Here is a 10,227-nt window from a genome sequence, read left to right as displayed (position 1 = left end):
ACTTACACCACACATACTTACCTGACACATAGACACACATTGGATATGCACATTTAAAGGACACTTACACCAAAAAACACTTACCTGTAACATCACCACACATAAGTTATTCACATTTAAAGGACAGTTACACATAAAATCATAACCTGAAAAGCAAAAATACATTACAAAACTCACCTGCAAAGAAGAAAACACACCTAAAGTACTTACCTGGACCTGAGATGACTAAGTACACTTATTAAAACACATAAAACACCTACCTACAGTAATTATACTCACCTGGAACACCTGTAAAAAGAACATACTTACCTGGAACACCTGTAAAAAAGAAAATACCTACCTGGAAGACCTGAAAAAGAAGAAAATACTTACCTGGAACACCTGAAAAAGAAAATACCTACCTGGAACACCTGAAAAAGAAGAAAATACTTACCTGGAACACCTGAAAGAGAAAAAACACTCACCTGGAACACCTGAAAAAGAAAGAAACACATCATATCTGTCGATTTTAATCATAGGATCTCTGGGGGAAGCAGCTTTAAACACATTGTTGTAGCATTTTTTTTCACACTGACTTCGGCTTCATTTTCTTTTATTCACTTCTTAAGTTCAGTCAGACACTTTATTTTTATTTTTCTTTATATTTTTTGACAGGATTTGAGCAACAAAACAGCAGAAAACAATAGAGTTCAGTTAGTACATGCCCAGACATGCAGGAAGCCTTCACAGGGGAGACGTAGCAGGGGGGAGGGCTTAGCTGCGTGGGGTGCCGGGGGAGGAGATAAAAGGAGGCAGCAGCAGTAGAGTCCGTCACTCCTGCTCTGACTTAGGAACAAGCAGTATCTCTGTCAGCCAGTTGAACCACAGCTCTCTATCTCTCATTACAGTGTGCTAGGCCTGAAGAAGACCTTACCTTAGGTCGAAACGTCGCCGTCCAGCACACTCTTCTTACTTTCTGCAGCAACTCAACTAAGTTGTTTTTTCTTTTAGAACCATTTCATTGCTTTTGCCCCTTTAAGTTTCTTTTCTTCATTTCTTTCAGTTCAGGATACCTATAAAACATAAATATAAATATAAAGACATATTATAACATAACGTTGCACAAGCATCATTATTTCATTATATATCTACATAGTATAAACAACATAATAAATATCACCTATAATTATTTAAATACACCGTGAAAGAAACAAACATCAACATATGGAGGAAGCGTGGAAGGAAGTGCGCTATGGGCGCACACGCCAACGGACCTATGACCCCGGCTGGGGTCGCGTGAGAGGGATGCAGAGGGGGAAGGACAGTGCACCTCCCGTGCCACTTCCGGCGCGGGCTCAGTTCCCCGTACCTAACCCCAACCTCCCTTACCCCCCTAGAAAGAAGACGTTATTATACATACCTATATAGTAGATTATAACCCTCAGAGATCATTATTTAATTCATTATTTAATTAATTATACAGATAATGGTTTAGCATAGATAGATTAATTCATACAGCCTTAAGGCTGCTAATAGAAGAGTAAATAACTTAATAAATAAATAAATAAATAAATACATTGACAATACAGTATATAAATAAATAATTCATCAAGAAGGAGACAGACAATTGGATACACTCAGTTTATTTGGTCATTTCAGGCACAATTGGCTCGTTAATAACAACACACACATAGTTTCAAATTTAAAGGACACTTACACCATACCTACTTACCTGACACATAGATACACATGGGATATTCACAATTAAAGGACGCTTACACCTAAAATACTTACTGAAAACATAAACACACATTAGTTATTTACATTTAAAGGGGATTTACACATAAAATACTTACCAGACACATAAATACACATAGGATAACTACATTTAGAGCACAGTACACACAAAATTAGGACCTGCAAAGCAAAAACACATGACAAAACTCACCTAGAAAGAACACAACACACAGACATACTTACCTGGACCTGAAATGACTGAATATACTTACCTAAAACTACCTAAAACACATACCTACACCAACATTATACCTACCTGGACCACCTGTGGAAAAAAGGAGAGAAAAAAGAACAAAAGACTTACCTGGAACACCTGTAAAACAAAAATACTTACCTGGAACACCTGTAAAACAAAAATACTTACCTGGAACACCTGTAAAACAAAAATACCTACCTGGAACACCTGAATAAAGAAGAAAATAAGATCATGTCTGTCGACCTGTAGATCTCTGGGGGCAGCCATCTTGGCTACTTTGTTTACATTCTGTTAAGTTTCACTTTTGGTTTGTTACTTCTTAAGTTCAGTTGGACACTTTATTTTGATTTTTTGGCAACATTTGAGCAGCAAACAACAAGAAAACAGCAGAGTTCAGTTAGAGGAAGGCCCAGACACGTAGGGAGCCCGTACGGAGGTGCCGTAGCCAGGGGGAGGGCTTGCTTCCGTAGAGGATCCGGGGGAGGAGATAAAAGGAGGCCGGAGGAGCAGAGCCGGTCATACCTACTCTGACCTAGGAAGGAGAAGGATCTCTGTCAGTTAGACAAACAACAGCTCTCTTTTGTCCCCATATCAGTGTGCTAGGCCTGAAGAAGACCAGAATCCTGGTCGAAACGTCGCCGTTTAGCACACTTTCACTCACCTTTCTGCAGCTCAAGTGCAGTGTTTTTTCTTTTGAAAGACATTTGCTTTCTTTTGCCTTTTCTTTGCTTTTCTTTACTCTTCTGGGTTGTTTTCACGGGGTTTTCTTTTTTTCTTTGATATCTTCACTATAAATAAATATAAACTTAGAAAACTAATTAAAACATACAGTGTGAAAACACATAGATTAACATATACCTTCTTAGATATTATAAATATAAACATAAAAACTAGTTATTACTTACATACACCGTGAGGATACCTTTTCCACATGGACGGTGTGTGGAGAGAAGTGAGGTACAGACGCGGGGGGAGACGTACCTATGATCCCGGCTGGGATCGCGTGACAGAGGCAGGGTGGGGGAAGGACAGTGCACCTTCCCGGCCATTTCCGGCACGGGCTCAGTTCCCCGCACCTTCCCGGCACCTTCCCGGCCATTTCCGGCACGGGCTCAGTTCCCCGCACCTAACCCTAACCCTGCGATAGACTGGCGACCCTAACCCTAACCCTAACCCGGAGTATAAAAGGGAGACAGAGAGCAGAGATCAGTTTGGCAGAAGACATTGGAGGAGCAACATCTCCCCAACATTGAAGGGATACCTGTAGGATGGCCAAAGCCTGAAGAAGTCCGAATAGAGATGAAACGTCGCGCGAGCCTCCTACAATAAAAACAATAAGGTTAACCAAAACAAATATGGGTGGGAATTAGAAAAAAACAATAGAACGCCAAACTAAAATATACAAAAACCAAAAAAAATAAAAAGACCAAAAAAATAAAATAAGCGGTGGAAAATAATACTTGATATAAACTTTAATTTAAAATATATAACTAAACTAGAAATTATAAATATTATTAACTAAATATACCGCGACAATAACTCAAGTAGGAGAGGATGGGAGAGGGGGCCGGCCAGACATGTTAAAGATGGACCGTGCATTTCTGGGCGACCACCACGGTGGTGCCCATTCTTCCTCAACCAGTCTCCAGTGCACCTCAGTCCACGTCCCTGGTCCCCAGTGGGCCCCAGTCCTCGCCTCCACCTCCTTGTTTATTTGGACCTTGGCCCTCCCCCTGACCCCCTCCACCCTCCCGGCTTTGATTCTGAGTCTCTGTGTTCCCCTCACTCCTTGTCTGGTCATTGTTTTCTGTCTTCTGTCCGCTCTTGTCCATGCTCTTGTCCATGCTCTTGTCAATGCTTTTGTCCATGCTTTTGACCATGCGCTTGTTCATGCGCCTGTTCACGCTCCTGCTCCTGTTTCCTGTTTGGTAGGTTTTGGATTTATTTTGCAATTTTTCCATGTTTGATTTGTACTTTGACATTGATTTGAACTTTGTATTTTTGCTTTGCTACTTTGTCTCGTTCTTGGTTGCTACTTTGTTTTTTCATCCCTGTTTGTCCCCTTTGGGTTTTTTGTAAACAGCTTTTAAATAAACCTCGCCTTTTGTTTTCCTTATCTTGCCTCCCGTGTGTACTGCATTTGGGTCCACCTTTCCCTTCCATAGTTTTCCCTTAAACCCCAACCTGACAAATGGGAATACATTTGTTATCTTTGAGTGTGTTTTGAGATTGTTTATCCATTGGGGGGTTTTTTGTTGTTTTTTTTTTGTTAACTTTTGATTTTCTTTGTTTCAGGGAGTGTATTCATTTAATTTTTCAGTGTGGCCTGGGTGTCCTCAGGTGGGATGTGGGGGAACCCCACTCCTGTTGCATGCAAATTGGCACTGGGGCTTTTTTAGTGCATGTTTGGTTGTAATGTTTGTAGCGTTTTCCCCCAGAGTAATGAGACTGTGGTTCCTTCCAGTAGCCTGCTCCCATAAAGGCCCCAGCCCACTGCTTTTAGTGTATTATACTCATTTCATTAAGGTCTTAGTGTTATAGTTGTAGTCTTTTTGATTATGTTCCATTAATAAAATATATTTTGTACCTTGTTTGAAATCCTTTTTTTCTCAATTCTAGTTTCCTTTTTTGTAGGTTTCTTTTCCAACATTATAAATAAAAACATTTGTTTTATCTACTGTCTCTGCCTTATCAGTCTCGAACCTGTGCCCTGTATACATTTGGTTTTCACATCCTGGGGTACAAGTCCCTAGGTGGCGTTGTTGGTCCCTAAATTGGTCCTTTCCCTGTTTGGTTATCTTTATTTCCCCTCCTCCTTATTTACATTTGGAAGTTCCACTCCTTGCCACACAAGCACAGCACGGGTTTGGCCGGAGGGCTGAGGTCACTGGAGGACACAGTTTTAAGTTGTGACACATGAAAAGTGGGGTTCAAAGGTAAGGATGCCAGCAGCTTCGGACACACAGCAGAAGGGTTGATCGCTCTTTCCACTTCACACGGACCAACAAAGCATGTAGCCAGCTCACAGGATTCCATTCGCAGTGGAACCGCGACGTCTCGTTCCTGAGCAGAGAGGAGAGATGGTTTGTTGCCGTAAGCAGCCATGAAGGTCATTCCTGTAGCTGCGCTGGAAAGTGAGTTACGCAAGTACTCCACCCATGTGAGGAAAGAGGACCATGAGGTGGGGTTTCGAACCGTGACACAGCAAAGGGGAGTCTCCAGGTCCTGGTTCACTCTCTCCGTATGTCCGTTAGACCCAATGTAAGGCTGCTTGTGGTACCAAAGGCTTTACAGAACATCTGCCAGACCCGGGACGTAAACTGGGGATCTTGATCGGAAACGATGTTCGCGGGCAGTCCATGGAGCCAGAATACGTGTAGTGCTAGTAAATCTGCAGTCTCAGTAGCGGAAGGGAGTTTGACTAGAGGTACGTACTGAACCATTTTTTGAAAACGGTCCACAAAAGTGAGAACAACACTGCACACTGTCTCTTCTCCTGTGTTTCTCTGCCACGCAAGTACACTCATGAAGACAGACCTCACCACACCTCACTGCGCCACGACACCGTCACCCTCATAATTCCTGATGATTCTACAAAGACACGTCAGGACCCTGGGACATCACACCATCTCTTGCACTATTTTCACCTTGCTGATCATTAAAAGAATCATTATTCATTGTCATCCGTGGTTTGAGTTGTGCCAGGGCAAGACAGGTTGTATAAGCGACTGAAGGGTAGAGTTGCGCCGCGGAGTAAATCAGTGCATTTGGTGGCAGGGACAAAGCTGATTCCTTACAGAAAACTGGGGCGAAGTCATGATATTCATGAGGAACATGGGATAGATCCGAGGGTTTGGGAATGGGCGCCATATGTCTCCTGTCTGTGGAAACGGCAGAACGAAAGCAGTGTGTGGCAGAAGGGGCTCCAACTAGAAACCGTTGCTGCGGTCCAATCAATGTGGGGGCTTTTGAAGTCTTAACACAAGCACAGCAAAACACAGACAACAGCAGCCATAGATTGTAATATTCTGTGTGCATAAACAATGTTCTCAATGCTCATGTTCATGTTTAGAGACCCTGGTGATACTACAAGCAAAGTTTCATGTTGTGTCGATCCTTATTAGTGTTTTAAAAATATTGATTTTGATGCTATCGTAAAAGTGCCCATAGCACTCCCATTGAAAATGAGTTTGACCCAAAAATGAAAATAAGGTAAATCTTAAAAGTGCCTCTTTTGTAATTATGATTTTACACTAATGTTTGACACGGGTACATTTAAAAAAATAAAATAAAATAAAATAAGCCTAGGTTGCATGTTTAAGCTCTCAATTATAGATGGATCCTTCAATATATGGATAAATAAAAGATGTATCATATTATAAGACCTATATGTTGATGCATGAATGCATGGTGTGATTCAGCAATGTAAATAAAAGTGTGCTTGGTGGAACAGGTTACGAAAAAAGGCAAATTTCACACAAGTCTATGGATGTTGTGGGGCTGTCTTGGCTGACACATCTGCATTGCGTGGCAGTTGGGGACAGTGCGTCTGGACTGGCAGACTGGGGTGGTGGTCCCTCTATTTAAAAAGTGGGACCGGAGGTTGTATTCCAACTATCCAACAACTAGGGATTGTAACACATGACATGACATAAGTGTAGTAATATATTGATTAGATATTATGTTAAATATATTAGTAAAATATTTATTACACTGTTACCACTAAAATAAATATATTACTGTAACGCTTTATGGTAGTAATGAGTGAATGACATAATTTAGCATTTTTTAATTTCTGGTTTCCTTATCTCAAAGTCAATGGGTTATCCATTAAATTCTTCAAATACAGTCTGTTGTTATCATAGCCTTTGCTATGCCAACTAAAACATTTCAAACTTTTCAAAAGACAAATTACACAATTCCACAGATTGTGTACAGAAGTTACTTCAGGTGAAAAACAATAGAGAGTTCAGGCTAGCGAACCTTAGCTTGTTTATTCACCGGCTGCAGGGAAACACACTGTCAACACTCACTCAGCTTCTTCCAAGAAAAACTCCCCTCAGGAGCCCTGTATGGTCTGTAAGCGCCCCCTATAGGCATGAACAGGTTAAACACAGCACCCTGTGAACATCAGCGGCAGCACAGTACAAAAGTATCTTCTCACTGATACAAATTCTGCTTATCTTCCTTTGTTTCTTTAAACACCATTCATGTTTGAGTTTTTACTGTGCTTTATACTGTAGTCTCATGGTAGGAAATGATGCAGGGCTGTAACCGGTTCCAAGTGTCCACTTAATCATATATTTAAAAGACTGTTATGTCCTTTTTGTTATTTCAACATTGTGCTTTAAAACAATAAATAATACATTGTTGAACAATACTGTCAATGACCAAGAGATTTTAGTATTAATACCTTGGTTGCTTTTGAGTCCAGGTGAGACACAACAAATATGGCAGGTCTTTCTGGCTGAGGGCTGCACCTCCCACCCGGATCTGCGCACGGTTTGAAGCCACAAATGATGTTCCCACTGGGTAGGGTTGCAGCAGTAAACAGTTTTCAAGGTAGAGTGTACAGTTATCACCGTATGTTAATTCCCCCATCTACAGTTGTATTGAACATATATGTGTGATTAAAAAAAATATCATCTACTTGGTGAGCCCTGTCTGCTGCATCACTCTCAGGGAAATATTCCCCTTGCGCTAGCAGTAGCATGCACTAATGTTTACAGTGGATATAAGGCTATGGCTCGCGGAAATTTTTTCAGAATCAGAATCAGAAATCCTTTAATGTCCCACAAATGGGCAAATTTGTATGTCACAGCAGCATTGGAATATTACAAGAACAATAGCAATAGTAGAATAGACAATACAAAATAGAGAATACAAAAATAGACAATATAATTAAAAAGGAGAGAAAAACAAAATCAAATCGATGTATGTACATATTTACATGATATAGTGCAAGAATGGACAGTCATTTTTTATATACAGATTTTAAATATGTATAATAAATATGGGTGATTAAATGAGTTTGACAGAGTTATTGCACAGTGCAGAGTACAAGGTGAGGTCTATATGGGGCAGTGCTGGTTGTACAGTCTGACAGCAGCAAGAAGGAAGGACCTGCGATACCTTTCCTTCACACACTTAGGGTGTATCAGTCTGTTGCTGAAGGAGCTGCCCAGTGCTGAGATAGTGTCCTGCAGGGGGTGAGAATCCTGCACCAGCAGTGATAACAGCTTGTCCATCATCCTGCGCTCTCCCACCACCTGCACTGGGTCAAGAGGGCATCCCAGGATGGAGCTGGCGTTCTTGATAAGTTTGTCAAGTCTCCTCCTGTCTGCTGCTGAGATGCTGCTGCTCCAGCAGACTACTCCATAGAAATGGCTGATGTCACCACAGAGTCACAGAAAGAGATCAGTCATAAAAAGAGGTCAGGTCCAAAGGACATGAGCTTCCACAGCAGATACAGTCTGCTTTGACCTTTCTTATATGTAGCTGCAGTGTGATCAGGTCAATCCAGTTTATTGTTCTGGTGGACTCCCAGGTACTTGTAAGATGTCACCATCTCAATGTCTGTTTCCAGGATGCTCACCTGTGTGCAGGGTTGTTGCCTGCGGAACTCCACCACCAGCTCTTTGGTCTTCCCGGCGTTGAGCTGGAGGTGGTTCTGCTGGCACCAGTCCACAAAGTTCTTGACGAGTTCTCTGTAGGCTCTGTCATCCCCATCTCTGATGAGGTTGACGATAGCAGAGTCGTCAGACAACTTTTGTATATGGCAGTGAGTCGATTGGTGGTAGACGTCTGCAGTGTACAGGGTGAACTGGAAAGCGGCCAGAACTATTCCCCTTGGGGCCCTTGTATTGCACGTTATTGTGTCTGACACAAAGTCCTGAGTCCTCACAAACTGTGGCCGGTTAGTGAGGTAATCCAGGATCCAGGATGTGAGGTGTTGGTTCACCCCTGCCAGCTCCAGCTTGTCTCCCAGGAGTGAAGGCTGTATGGTGTTAAAGGCACTGAAGAAATCAAAGAACATGATCCTCACAGTGCTTCCAGGCTTCTCCAGGTGAGACAATGATCTGTCCAGGAGGAAGATGATAGCGTCATCCACTCCGATGCCGGGTTGATAAGCAAACTGGAGTGGGTCCATAAAAGGACCCACCAGAGGGCGGAGATGGACGAGAACCAGCCGCTCCAGGCAACTGGTCTGTAGCTGTTTAAGTCTTTTGGGTGAGGGATCTTTGGGACAGGTACCACGCAGGAGGTTTCCACAGCTTCAGGCTCAGGGTGAATATATATTCCAAAATCCTGCACAGCTGGTCTGCACAGGACTTGAGAAGCCTGGAGCTGATCCCATCTGGACCTGTAGCCTTCTTCTTCTTCATCTTCCTCAACTCATTTCTCACCTGGAGAGACGAGGGGGACAGAGTGGAGCAGGGGGGCTGAGTGTCGGATGTGGGGGGAGGGTGAATGTCGGGGGGGCAGTGGGGCAGCATGAAAGCCATGGAAAGGGAGGTAGAGGTGGGAGTGGGGCATTAAACGGGAGGATGGAAGAGGTGGTGGTGGGCAGCAGAGATGACTGGGTCGGGGGAGGGGTGAGTGTCTGATCAAACCTATTGAAGAATAGGTTCATGTCATTCACCCATGTCTGATCCCCTGCAGCCTGGGAGTCTGGAGTCCTCTGCCCTGAAATTGTTTTTAGGCTTTTCCAGACTCCACTGACGTATCTCTGCTGCAGCTGGTTCTCCATCTTCCTCCTATAGCTGTTCAGGAGCAGAATTTGAACAGCCTGTAGGAGCGCTGTTTTACCAGTGGGTGGGCTGCAGAGACCATGCAGGAATCACTTGTTTTCCTCATTCAGGGTGTTGGCAGGCTCAGGGAGGACCAGCTTATACATGTAGGGACCAGAGAAAACTTTTTTTTTTTTCATAATATGGGACCTTTAATTGTGTTTGGTGTCCTTTGAACTGATAATAATGGCAGTGATATCTGTTTTAGACTGTGATATTTTCTGAGATTGTTATTATACTATGAAAATCATATTCCCGGTGCTTGTGATCATGTGATCCCTTGCTAGAGTGAACCAATTTAAGGCAGCTGGACCTAACAATGTGCTGTACAGAACTGCTCACCAACATCCTCAGCATTTCCCTGAGCTGTGCAGTCATCACCTCATATTTCAAGACCACCACAACCAGTGCTGAAAAAGTCAGTGCTTTGTCAGTGTTCTTCTGTTTCCACTTAAAAGAAAGACA

The 10,227-nt window shown here is 42.7% G+C and overlaps 2 long non-coding RNA genes across 3 annotated transcripts in view; both read right to left on the bottom strand.

The window, feature by feature from the left end:
* Window positions 1–1,350, bottom strand: part of LOC119016977 — a 2,055-nt gene extending 705 nt beyond the window's left edge. The window contains exons 1-3 of one of the 2 annotated variants that reach the window (XR_005074312.1): window positions 1,254–1,350; window positions 914–1,052; window positions 1–825 (exon numbers count right to left, since the gene is read on the bottom strand). The exon at window positions 1–825 is cut by the window's left edge and continues 705 nt beyond it. This is a non-coding gene — a long non-coding RNA (uncharacterized LOC119016977). Of the gene's footprint in view, window positions 826–913; window positions 1,053–1,195 lie in introns of both variants that reach the window. The other variant, XR_005074313.1, reaches the window with a different exon arrangement.
* Window positions 1,351–1,605: 255 nt separating this feature from the next.
* Window positions 1,606–3,535, bottom strand: LOC119016961. Its single transcript, XR_005074306.1, has 2 exons — window positions 2,634–3,535; window positions 1,606–2,504 (listed from the first exon to the last, which is right to left on the bottom strand). It is a non-coding gene; the product is annotated as an uncharacterized LOC119016961 (long non-coding RNA).
* Between the last annotated feature and the right edge of the window lie 6,692 nt (window positions 3,536–10,227).

The sequence above is a fragment of the Acanthopagrus latus genome, chromosome 3, assembly GCF_904848185.1.
Source record: "Acanthopagrus latus isolate v.2019 chromosome 3, fAcaLat1.1, whole genome shotgun sequence".
Lineage (NCBI taxonomy): Eukaryota > Metazoa > Chordata > Actinopteri > Spariformes > Sparidae > Acanthopagrus > Acanthopagrus latus.
The sequence above is the reverse complement of the archived record's forward strand: the minus strand, read 5'-3'. Positions and strand labels throughout refer to the sequence as shown.